Below are 12,904 nucleotides of genomic sequence, written 5' to 3' on the forward strand. Positions count from 1 at the left end.
CCAGTTGGCGTCAGTGGCTGCGGGGCTCCTCTTCCTCCTCCCTTGGTGAATTGCGGCGCGGGACGCCGGGCCCGGCCGAGGAGCGTGTTGTTCGCGTGGGACGGCGCCGCGACAACCCGGGCGGCGTGCCGGTGGTGCGGCTGTGCGGCGGAGCAGTGGCGGCTGTGTGGGGTCAGCGGGTGCGAGCCTGTACGTGGGGATGGCAAGGCTGCGTGCTGCCGTGGTGCTTCCTCTTCAGATCCCGACGTCAGGGGTCAAGGGCTGCGGCTGCGCAGGCTAGGAGTGGTCCATCTAGGCTGGGCCGACTTCCGGCGTGGTGAGGCGCGCCGGTGGCGGGGCGGAGTTGTATTGGTCCGCTGGCTGCAAATCTAGTGGTGGCTGCGGTGGCATCTCATACAGTTGGTGCAGGTGGTGGAGGCGGCTGCCATTCTTCTCGAGTCGGACTGGCGGTGGGTGCGGGTGTGTGTAGGCCTTGCCCGGCAGCTCTGACCGGGGGACCTTGCTCGGGAGGACATCGTTTGGGCCCGAGGAGGGTCAGAGTTCTTCTCTCTGTGCCAGGATTTTCGAGTTACCCGAAAACCTTTGTCCACTTTGGACTCGGCAGCGCCGCCGCTTGGCGTCGCCTATCCTCCCGAGTGTGTTGTTGTGGAGCTTAGGTGTGCTAGGATGTAGCGTGGTGTTGTACTCTATCTTCCATGTGTCTCCTTCGGCAGCATAGTTTGCGTGATCCGCTTATCCTAGGATCTTCTTTGTAGAGGGCTACCTCTCCGATTTGTATTATTCGGCTGTGTACTTTATTTGGTTGTTGCTTTATACATAAAAAAGTGGGACGAAAGTCTGTTTCGAGCAAATGGGCAGCCCATTTAGGATTTAGCCCTTGTCCTTTCTTCTTGGACCCTTTCTTCATAGGCCAAGCCAGGTCAGGCCCTTTGCAGTAATTAATCTTATGTTTAGTGTTAGTAGCTTGGGCTGAGTGATGATGATGGGGGAGAACCCAAAGTGGGCTGAGGCTGGGCGCGCGTCCTCTTTCTCTCTTGCCTCGAGCCCGAGCAGCGAGCGAGCGGTACTCCGGTTCCGTTGTGGAGGAAGGGGTATATAAAAAGCATTTTAGGGTTGGCGTGCAGCCTCTTTCCGACCCATCTCCAACCTCCAGCCGTCTTTTATCCAAAACTCCAAACTCCAAAGGCGCTGCTGCATCTGGCCTTCTCCACCACACTACGCACACCGCCGGTGGCCGCCGTTCCCTCCTCCCCTGCGCTTGGCTGCTCTCGTCCGCCTGACTGCTGCGGACAGCCAACCCGCCCTGCGCCGGGCCGAGAGCAGTCCCTCCGGCCGGCGGCCACCTGCCGAGAGCAGTCCCGCCGGCCGGTGAGCGCCGCGTGCGCTGATCTGTCCGACGGCGGCAGATGCAGTCCTCCAGGCGACCGGCTGCTCAGATCCGCTGGCTGCAACCGCACGCACTCCCGCCGGTGACGGGACGGACGGCCACTGTGCCGTGCCGCGCTCCTTGCCGTCCGGCGAGGGTCTCCTCCCGCCGGTGGTCAGCTCTGTTTCCAGAGGTCCTCTCCTCCCCCCTCCTCTGTTGCTTGTGAGTTACTCCCTCCGTCCGAAAATACTTGTCATGAAAATGGATAAAAAGAGATGTATCTAGAACTAAAATACATCTACATACATCCCCTTTTATCTAGTTTGATGACAAGTATTCCTAACCCTAAATTTAACCGAGAGGAGACGACCTCTCTTTCCTTCTTTCTTTCCTGGGGATCGATGCGAAACAGACCAGATCTGGCCTGGAGGCTCCGATCCCCCCCTCTCGTCTCGTCCCCCACCCTAACCCTCCACGCCGGCCGGCCGGATCCTTCGTCTGCCGCCGGCGCAGGCCATGGTGCTCCCTCGCCGTAGGTCCCTCCCTCTGCTCTCAACGTTCGCGCCTGCCCTTTCTTCCCCGAGCATCCATCCTAAACCAACCAACCATGCCACGCGCCGCATCTCTTTCTCGTATGTTTGGATCGATAGTTTCAAGGGTTTTGTTGAATCCCCTTGCCCTGTACTTTTATTTCTTGTTGATTAATCTGACCATATGCTTCTTCTGGATCTTCATGCAGTCAGGGCGGGTTAATTCATCCTCTCGTCCCCACCATGGACCGTGAACCGGCCGCGCCAGGATACCCAAGGTGACAACTAGACTATGATTCTTCATCGGAGCATGAGTTGTATATATGTGCCTTAAGCTGGGTTCTGTTACTCCCAAAAACGTGTGCCGCCCGCAGTACAACACTCGATCACTCTATTTTTGTCTATGAGATTGTACAAACTCACACGTTGTGCAACGCAAGTTCGGTGGAGATCCAAGGTGAGGAGCTGACTACGACTATCAAGTTGGGTTCTGTTATTACTATACAACTTGTGCTGTCCTTAGTACAATACTACATCACTCTATTTTTCTTCTTGTTGCTGCTAACATCTAGATTTATTCTGGTTTTCCACTCAATTTCTATTGGTTCAATCAGTCTTTAATCTTGGTTAATGTTGTGCAGGCCTCCACCAATCCCCAAGCAACGCCTCATGTTTGGATTCAAGCTGGGTGCGGAAACAACAAGTTACACGTCCATCCATGATGTTATGTTTTCATCTTACAACAAGGCCTTCAAATTCGTCGGTAATACTCCACTACTTTGTTAAGTTGTTGTTGTTGATACTTTATAGATTTATTTAAATTATCCGTTTGAATATTATTTTTTTGCTTTATTACATCTTTAACTTTCGTTGGAGTGCACTTTGAGCGTGAATTGATGTTGTGCAGGCCTCTGTTGGTCCCCAAGCGACGCTCTCATGTTTGGATTCAAGGGCTTGTTTGGGACTGCTCTGCTTCACCAAAATCAAAATTCACTTTGAAGCAGTTTCATACAAAAGTTGTAGCACTACCAGAAAGAATGTTTTGCTTCCATCTAACTCCAGCATCAAGAATGGGAAGTTTGGTGGAAAGGAACTATTTGATTGGATGAGGGGGGAGAAACAAAATGTATCCACTTATTGGTAGCAGTGGTGGGTAATTTCTCCCCAACTCCCAACTTCTAGAGTTTTTTGGAGCCCCCTGAAGAGTTCATAACAAACAAACTGAGAATTGTACCACAGTTTTTTTTTTGCGGAGCAACATATCGTGGAGCTACCTCGTTTGGCTTGTATTTTCTAGAGCGGAGCTGAATTTTAAGGAGCAAAGCAGTCCCAAACAAGCTCTAAGTTGGGTTCTGAAACAAGAAGCTATGTGCAGACCCGTCCATCCATGATGTTATGTTTCATCTGACAACAAGGCCTTCAAATTTGGTAGTAATACTTCACTACTTTGTTAAGTTGTTGATACTTTCTAATTTTTTCATATTATCCTTTTGAATTATTTTTGCTTTTATATGTCTTTAAATTTTGGTGAAGTGGACTTTGAGCGTGAGTTAATATTCTGCAGGCCTCCATCATTCCCCAAGCAACACCTCTAATGTTTGGATTCAAGATGGGTTCTCAAACAACAAGTCATGTGCAGACATCCACGATGTTATGTTTTTATCTTACAACAAGGCCTTCAAATATGTCGGTAATACTCCATTACTTTGTTAAGTTGTTGCTGATATTTTGTGGCCGTCTTTAACTTTTGTTGGAGTGCACTTTGAGCGTGAGTTAATGTTGTGCAGGCCTCCATTGTTCTCCAAGCGACGCTCTCATGTTTGAATTCAAGTTGGGTTGTGAAACAACAAATTATGTGCAGGCCTGTCCAACCATGATTGTTATGTTTACATCTTAATTACAAGATGGCCTTCAAATCCGTTGGTAATACTCCACTACTTGGTTAAGTTGTTGTTGCTGGTACTTTATGGACCCTCTTATCTGGTGATCGTATGCTGGGAGGGGCTGGCATTTGCAACGTTTTGATGAAAGAGTTGGTTGCGGTTGGGGGTGGCAGTTTCTTCAGAATAACATGGCATTTTCTGGAGTGAAGGCTGAAAATTGTCATCCTCCTAGAAAATGTCATGTTGTTTTGAAGAAACTGCCACCCCTGATACAACTAAAACTGCCCGTCCATCCATGATGTTATTTTTATTCTTGCAACAAGGCCTTCAAATCCGTCGGTAATACTCCACTAATTTCCCATGGGAATAAGAAAGTCATTGAAAATTAGATGTCATGCATCTTAATTTCTAGATGAAAAAATGATGGCATTTGGTTCATAGGATATGAATTTTTCAATTAGGTCAGAGCTAATGTTTTTTTTTTGGACGTGAAAGATAGGATCCAATCTTACATACAAATAAGAGTTCATTCCTATACAATCCAAAGGGAACTAAAAGAATTTTTCCTATAAGAATCCCATCCTGCAAAATAAAAATGCCATAGGGGCTTGTCCTTGTTGCTTAAAAAAAGCACTATTACACCTTCAAGTATATAGTTAAGTTGAAAATATTTAGGATTGCTTTTTACCAAATTAGAACAAAATTTACTCGATAGATTATGTTTTGGTCAATTTTGAAATATCGGTTGATAAAACAGTTAACTTGCCAAGATATACCCTCCTCGCGGACCACTTTGTAGCCGATTATTTGACTTATCAACCGATTAACTGGACGATCTGTGTATTAATCTCCTACTTGGTAGTCGACCAAGGTAATGATTTACTGAAAATTGACTTTGGATTAAATTTTCAAAAAAAAGAGCTGATATTTCTATTGTAGCGGTTAAAAAAAGCAGTGCAGCGATAGAATTATGTTTAGTTTCGTTCTTTTTTTTAGCTAACTAATGAATGGAAAAGCAGTCGAGAAGGATACGATACTTAATCCCCTCCCCTCGTCCCCGCTCCCAGGCCCCCTCCCTCCCCTCCCCCGCTCGAAGCAGCTCGAAACACCTAACCCTAGCCGCCGCCGCCGCCGACGCCGCCGACGCCGGAGCTCCCTCCAGAATCCAAACCGCGCAAGGCATGGCGCAGGACCAGCAGCAGCCGTGGGGAGCCGCAGCTCCGCCCCTCCTCTTCCCGCTGCCGGTAATGCCTCACCCTCCCATCCCCATGGCGCCTCTTCATCCCTGATCTGATGATGCCCTCGTTCTCGCCTCTGTTCTTGTTTCAGGCGAGGAGAATCATCACCGCCGACGACGTCCTGAAAGCCTATCCCGCGGTGGAGAAGAAGTGGATCCCTATCCGTGACTGCGTCCCCCCAGTTGTAAGTAGCCCAATCTCCACCCAGATCCACCTTTCTGGAATTTGGAAGTGTGTAGCAAGTTGTGATATATCCTGGCAGCCAGTCTCCGCCCAGATCCATGGTTGTTGAATTTGGAAATGTTTAGCAGGTTGTGATATATATCCTGGCAGATTCAGTCTGGTCACTTTGTGTGTTTGTCTTGTGATTTAACACGAGAGGAGGCTGCAGATGGACACATTTCCCTGTCTTGCAGTTCTCTGTGCATCTATGTGGTCATGAAAACCCCTTTCATATACAGTTCAAAGTGAAGAACTGATACTAGTAGTCTTGCAGCCTCATTATGCAATTTACTTCGGTTGGTTGGTCGTTGTTTGTTTGCCGTCAAAAATTTCAGCTATTATTTCTTGATGGCTAAGTTTTGTTGCTGCTAGTCGTGGAGTATAGCGGTTTACTCAATGTTCTGTCCACACAATGGTATCATGTTGCAGCAGTTATTAGAGATTTTGAACTCCTTTCTGTGGAAAGTTTACCGTTGCAATTGTTGACCAGGACCAGCCTAGTTGCTTGTGTCTGAAGTTTCTCAACTGTCCAGTCAAGCTTATCTCACACTTGGTGTTGCGTTGCATTCTTCACTTTTTACTCGGACAAACGTTTTTGAACTGTCCGCTTTTAACCAGAACATAAATCAGAGGCCACTGCGATGTGTGTTTGTCATCTTACTATTATCAAGTTAGGCACCCATGAACCAAAGCAATGACATGTTACTATCATCATATTAACCCAAGTATGCTGTTGAGGAGTTGTCTGCGATATATGATTGTCCCTGGCTTCTCTCTTACTGCTGATTTACTTATTTAATGTGAATCAAAGGCCACTACACTTCTCATCTCCTACCCTTTTTTTAAGTGAATTATTATTTGCTACCTTGTGAATGATGTCTATCTGAATATTGTTAGGTGCTGATCTAGGTCTAGGCCGTATAGTATAGGACCGAATTATTCCACCTCCTAATCTTGGTAATTCCATTCATAGCTTAGGCTCTTCGCTTTCTGCATGCTTAACTAACAACAAAGCCTTTACCATCTATGTATATAAATATGAATAGTGGTACAGTCCTTTATTTTGCTGCAGTTCTCGCACTAAAATACTTTCCTGCTTGCCAAAGTTTGTGTGGCTTTTTAAAAGATATTTTGCATGTGATTTTCCTAAAAATAAAAAGTTGGCATGTGTTCTTGCAAATAAGCTAAACTGATCATGACTTGCAGAATCTTGAGATGATGTGCATATCTGATGTCTAAGTGTGTACTCCATGGAAATAAGTTATACTGTATACTTTCATACATCTAATTATGTTGCAGTTCAGCTCAAGCTGCATATATTTTCAGTTTCCAACACCATAATTTATGACTGCTCTTGTGATTACAAATATGATTTAATTTCTGTAGCTCCTTGATGAAATTTGCATCAACTTGAGCTTTCTTTGAGAAGGATTTATTTTTAGGTAATTCCTCATGAAATGAGTGATAGGGAAGCGTGCATATTATTACCGGAGCATGAATAGGACTTGCCTATTAATGCTTTGCTTGTTGCCCTGTTAACTTTAGCCGGACTTTAGCCGGACTCTCAGAAATCTGAGAAAGTAAACAATATATCACAAAACAAAACGGAAAAAGAAGCAGCTTTGTCATAACATATCAAACACATTTTCCCTATGTTAAGGATAGCATGTCATGAGAAGCAACAGTGTCACACGTGCACGCACAAGTCACTTTTGCCCACTTAAGGCAGCAGACAGCATTAGGTCTCAGTTTTTTTTATTATAGTTTCTACTAGTTTCAACAATTTAGACTGTTTCAACAATTACCATGTGCATGTTTTTTTCCCGCTGCTACACCTTTTGTTTCACCATTCCATTCATGCTTACAGTCTCTTGTGTAGCAAGTGTTGTTGTTCGTGTGTTGTACCCTTGCTAACTCAATTAGGTCAGTTTGCTTATGTCATTGGGTGATCAGTACAACGTTTGGTCCTAATCTGAACTTTGATTCAATCCGGCATGGGTAAAAATTCATAGTTTCTTTTGAGTAAATTACTAGATCCAGACATGAGTGTTTGTGTGCTTTGAACTAGCAGTTACAATCACTGAAGGATCAATGTAAGAGATATTTGATGAATCAAACATCAATGTAGAGAATACCATGTGACTGATATTCCTACTCTGACCTGTTTTCTGATTACGTCATCTTTGGGGAATTTTGTACAGTCTAGTTGGCAGTAGATAAAAGAGATACTTTAGATAGATTATATGCAACTGTAACGGCATGAATTTGCAACTGAAACAATGATAGGCAAAACAAAGCAACCATTTCCCAATGCTTGAATGTGTTAAATATGTACTGTAGCTGTTTTAGTCCAGCAACAAAGCTTATAGAAAGTTGTATTAGATATATTTCCAACTTAACACTGGCAGTTTACAGCAGCTGTTGGAATCAAAACAATGCTTGTGGGTGGTCCTGTTAAGTTGAGTGAGTCATTAGAGGGCGGATAGTCACCCACATCAAAGATAGTTCGCATCTTCATCACTGGTTCCATCTGCTAAACTTTAACAGGACATCTAAAGTTCCAAAGTTACTGTTATAGTTTTGCTGTGCCTGCTGGTTTACATTGTTTGAGCTACACTGTTTGCTCTCTACTTTAGCATGTATCTAGTGATCTTGTTACTGTTATAGTCACCATCCTAACCAAGATATGCTATTGGGGGAGTTTTTTTGCTGTGCAACTGTTTCTGAGATTAATGACAACACTTCATTTTTAGGAGGACATGTACTTCAAGTATAAGAAGGAAACAGATGACACTGGTGATGAAGATGCAAACCTAGTCAAACGTCAAGTGATCAACGGCTGCAACTCCCTTGGAAACAAGCGCCGAGAAATCTGTTATTATCTACCATCCAAGAAGAGGTATGAGGCCTTGATCACCAGGTTGGGTAACGAGTTGCAGGGCCTCGAGCACCAGCTCGCCCACAGGATTGCTGATTTTCGCACTTTCATGCCCGACAACCCATTCGAGATGCCGGATCATTTCATGAGATACCCTGAGTTGATGAAGCCAGTGCCTAAGAAGGCGAAGGCGACTAAGAGGAAGTAGAGCGTTGGCTCTTATGTCTGGCTGATTGTTCTGGGTGCAACTTTCTGTCATCACTTGTGAGTGCCTTGCTGCAAATTTTGTCTATGACGACGTTTTGGCTATTCTGTTTAGCTGATGATTACTTGTGAATTAAATAGTGAATGGATTATGAGATATTTTGTTGTGTAGCCTATTTGGTTTTGTCTTGTGATGACGTTTTGGATTACTTGTGGATTAAATGATGAATGGATTATGAGATATTTTGTTATGTGCCCGACTTGGGAGTAAGTCAAATTTGATTACACAAGGAATGATGTATTGCCAACAAATAATACAGGCAGCAAAGTACAAGAACCGATTAACTTTCTCCAGCATGCAACATACGAGTGAGCCATCAGGTGTGAGCGTGCCATGTTTGCAAATTTTCCAGACCAAAAAACTGCATCATCACTTGACGGTTTGCTGTGTGTGCTTCAGTCACACTATCTTCTTCCTTGACGTCATCAATCAGCTGCACAAAATTCAGGAGACGACAAACCTCCCCTGTTGAATATCAAGGTATTTTTCAGCATGTGCAGGCCTGAAGATGGTTGTTTGTTATCGGGGCCAGAAGCAGGCCAAACAGCAGTTCTACCATAACTAGGAGCTAGAGTGACTAACCAAATTCTGGTTTCGTCGAACATGAGCAATTTCATCTTATAAGCAGTTGCAGGATATGAGCACGAAGAAAATACCCTTGGACAAACTATATACGGTGAACTTTACACAACAATATATGGTGAGAAAGAACACTTGTCCAGTGATCTGAAGGTTCTCATAAGAACATATTTAAACCTGGACTACATTAACGGTTAATATACTGTATATTACACAATATATGGTGAGAGAGAACACTTGTCCAGTGGCACGTCACCAGAACTGACAGCAGAAACTACATTAATTATCAAGGCTGCAATGTTGTTAACAGTTCGCTGGAACTGTATGAATTTCTGAACGTTTGCATAGCCCAAACGACCCATCTTTTGACAACCTAAATCCAGAAACAAATACGTATCAGATTTGCAGTAATAAGAAAACAGTTTCTCAAAAATAAGTAAATAAGACATGTGCATACCCTCACGAGTGAAGCAAAATTCTCATCCATCCAAGATAATAATGTCAGAACTCTCCTTGGCAACTTCAGTATCGGCCTACAAATTCAAAAATGTGGTGATGGTTCTTCAACACGTCAAGAAGATTGCTTCAGAAATTGACGCAAAACAAAATGAAGATTAGTAATTCACAAACCATTTGTGCCTTACGAGTAAAAGTTTATCGTTCGGTGAAGACCTCCCCATGATTAATCTTCAATTGCAATAGATACCTCACTAGCTTGCCCTCTGTCATGGCCATCTATATTAAATAAAATATCTAGTACCACATAAATATGAGACTGCGACGCCCAAAAACAACTACACTTGAGCTTTCACAGACGCAGGTTGGCCGAAAAGAGAGTTAGCAAGCCCGCTATGCACGACAAAAAGATGCCACTCCGTTAGTGAAGAATGCCAAGTAACATGTCTTAAGATAACTCTTTAGTTTCGGGAATACATGCTGTGGCTATATCACTTTCAAACACTTCTTATTTTCTTATTAGGTACTGATGATCTATACCGACAAGGAATTTAGACACTAACAAATGTAATAAGTTGAAAGAACCCTTCTAAATATTGATATTATTACAATTGCTCACAGAAATAGCCATTTAGCCATTAACACGAAAGATGCTTGTGGTGACATAACTGTAAGAAAGCAATGCTTGGCCCCAACATACCAGCCTTCTTTTATCCCCTACATACCAGAAAAAGTTGTGATGGGAGTTATACAACTATAACAAGATACAAGAATGGCAATAAACCAGCTGGTAAATAGTAGCCAGCTGGGCAAAGAGCAAAAACTAAATGAAAATAAAGATACAAGTATGGTTTTGCTTCCGCGCTACAAGTCATGAAAATTGCATATAATACAAGGAATGAGGCTGGAGCGACATGCCAAAGAGTAGACGAACTAAAGACGCACCATGTTTTGCTTCCAAGCTACAAGTCATGAAAATTACATACAGTAGGAGGAATGGTGCCGGTTCAACAACTCAACATGCAGAAGTAAAGAGCCAAAGAACAAAAGATCCAAAACACACCTCTGTTGTCATATGTCCAAGGCCAATGAAACAGCAGCGGCGACCATGAGTATGATGAGTGTCAAATCTTCAATAACAGTGAGAAACACAGCATGAGTGAGCGTCCAGGACAGAAAGGAGCAATTGCCACACTAATAATATAAGAGAGCCAACCAAGAAGCTTCTTCATTTCTGAGGCGACTGCTCTTCAAATCCTCTCCACTGTTTCTCTTCTCAGTATCCATCTTTAGCTTACTTGGTAGCCCTGAAATCTGGAAGGAAATTTACAAGGTGCAAACTATAACAGGAAAGCCTCAAACTCAATTGACAGAAAGCTAGTGGCAAAGGCGACAGCGAATCTGAAACCAACAACCTGTCACACCACACAAAGGTAGGGGCAATGTTAACGATTTGCACATAGATAATCAAATGTCACAGACAACTCCAGCATAGCATACTTGAGTTCAGATGATAATATTAATAGTAGATACATGCCATTGCAATTTGTTCATGAGAGCCTCTCAACTTGATAATACTAAGATCACACACACAGACACAGGTGGTGGATCACTAAAATAGATGTCCTCCAGACCGATCGACTACTAGTCTATATAGATAGCTTTAATTGGTGAACCTCCTTCATCCCAATGGAATTAGAGCAATAATCTCACACCAGAACATGCCCAGACTACATCATCCCGAACTTGCGGAGATAGTACTCGTGCTCATCATCTGAGTCGGACGACTCGTCGCCGGTGCGTTCCCCAGGGAGGTAGACCCGGTACGTCTGGTCAGGGAAGCGAGCTTTCTCCTCCTTGATAAAGATATCCCACCGCGCCACAATCCTGGCCATGATTGTGTCATTGTCTTCTTCCGCGTCCGAGTCGTGGTACACCTTGTCGTACGGCACGTCGTCGTCGTCCGAGCCGCAGCAGCAGGCCTTGACGACCCCCGCCTCCTTGGCCGCCTCCGCCTTGGCCTTGCGGATCGCCGCCTCCGCCTCCGCCTTGGCCCTGGCCTTGAGGGTCACCTCCTCCTTGCGCGCCTTGGACTTGGCCTTGGCCTTGGCCTTGAGGATCGCCGCCTCCGCCCTGACGGTGAACGCCTCCTTCGCCTTCCTCTTCTCCGCCTGGACCGACGGGATGAGGGGAAAACCCTCGCTGCCGGCTGCCACGGGCATGGCAAACTGCATCTGCTCGACGGCCATCGCCGGATCTCTCCTCTCCTGGTGTGTTAGGGTTAGGGTTTGGTGGATTGGGGATTTCTCTGGCTCTCTCTCGCTCGATCTGAAGGAAAACGGGAGGAGGAGGAGGCGGCGGCTGGTGTATATATATGTCCACGCGAACAACCCAGGAGCCGCCTCAGGTCGGACTCGGCTCTCGTCTCCGGACCGGCCCTCTTCCATCATAATCGTTCATTGGGCCCCCATCACTTCTTTCTCTTTTTTTCTCAAGAAAATAAAACTTCTTTCCTTCTTTCTACTAGATTGTTGCGTATCCCTAAAAAAAAACTAGATTGTTGCGTAGTCTTGTAGAAAGAAAAAAAAATCTACTACCGCTCCAAAACAAAAACCGAAAGAAAAGAAGAATTAGTAACGTTTTGCTAGCCGTTTTTTTGGCTGGATTTTGTTATTCAATGGTTTCTATTAAAACACAATTGCAAAAAAAGGATATTTAGGAGCGTTAGACGTTTGTGGATTTCAAAAGACGTTCATGAATTTGGGGAAACAACCATATATTTTTAAAAATGTCAATAAAAAATCAAGAACTTTAAAAAAAATGAAAGCTAATAAATTCGAATTTTAAAAAATGCTCCTGATTCATAAATGTTTAAGATTTTTTTTCCTGAATTTTAAAAAAATCATGAATTTTGAAAAATATTCAAAAATTTAAGAATATTCCTGAATTTCAAAATCTTCATGATTTTGAAATATATGGTCACAAATATTAAATATGTTCATGGACTCAAACAAAATTCCTGGATATGAAAAAATGTTCATTAATCCGAAAAAATTCTCACAAATTAAAATATTCATGAATGAAATTCATGAAAATTTAAGATAAAAAAGAAAGGAATATAAAATAAAAAAATGGGAAAGACCTATAAAATCAGCAATGAAAAATCAGCAAAAAGATGTTTGCTGGAGGGAAGGTCACAGAAGCAAATCTTCCCAAAACCGATGGGAGAAAGAACAATGGGTGGTCTATGATGCCCATGAGGGGCGTGTGGGCGCTACCAGCGACCCACACTCGGAATAGGAAATCCCACCGATGCTTTACTAGGACTTTCCAATCAAAAGAAAAGCAAAAAAAAAAAAACACTGCAACTTGCAAACTTATGTTGTCAAGTTAAGAAATTACTTTTTCGCAAAAAAAAGTTAAGAAATTACTTGGTCCCCACCACGAAGGGCATGAGATCTTGGTAGACAATGTATAAGTTTCCTAC

At 43.8% G+C, this 12,904-nt stretch overlaps 2 long non-coding RNA genes across 15 annotated transcripts; one reads left to right on the top strand and one right to left on the bottom strand.

Annotated features, from left to right (window-relative positions):
* The first annotated feature begins 1,127 nt into the window (after nt 1-1,127).
* LOC119278359 lies at nt 1,128-8,592 on the top strand. Of its 14 annotated transcripts, none has more exons than XR_005137741.1 (10): nt 1,128-1,559; nt 2,106-2,353; nt 2,538-2,659; nt 2,804-3,045; nt 3,136-3,324; nt 3,461-3,586; nt 3,684-3,819; nt 4,847-5,023; nt 5,109-5,201; nt 7,993-8,592. It is a non-coding gene; the product is annotated as an uncharacterized LOC119278359 (long non-coding RNA). The 14 variants fall into 14 exon arrangements; XR_005137735.1 differs by having other exon boundaries at nt 2,106-2,174; nt 2,271-2,353; nt 2,804-3,324; XR_005137740.1 differs by having other exon boundaries at nt 2,110-2,174; nt 2,271-2,353; nt 2,804-3,324.
* A 428-nt stretch (nt 8,593-9,020) lies between these two features.
* LOC119282110 lies at nt 9,021-9,647 on the bottom strand. The gene is made up of 2 exons (XR_005138636.1): nt 9,419-9,647; nt 9,021-9,334 (listed from the first exon to the last, which is right to left on the bottom strand). It is a non-coding gene; the product is annotated as an uncharacterized LOC119282110 (long non-coding RNA).
* Nucleotides 9,648-12,904: the final 3,257 nt, after the last annotated feature.

Source organism: Triticum dicoccoides, chromosome 3B (genome assembly GCF_002162155.2).
Source record: "Triticum dicoccoides isolate Atlit2015 ecotype Zavitan chromosome 3B, WEW_v2.0, whole genome shotgun sequence".
Taxonomy (NCBI): domain Eukaryota; kingdom Viridiplantae; phylum Streptophyta; class Magnoliopsida; order Poales; family Poaceae; genus Triticum; species Triticum dicoccoides.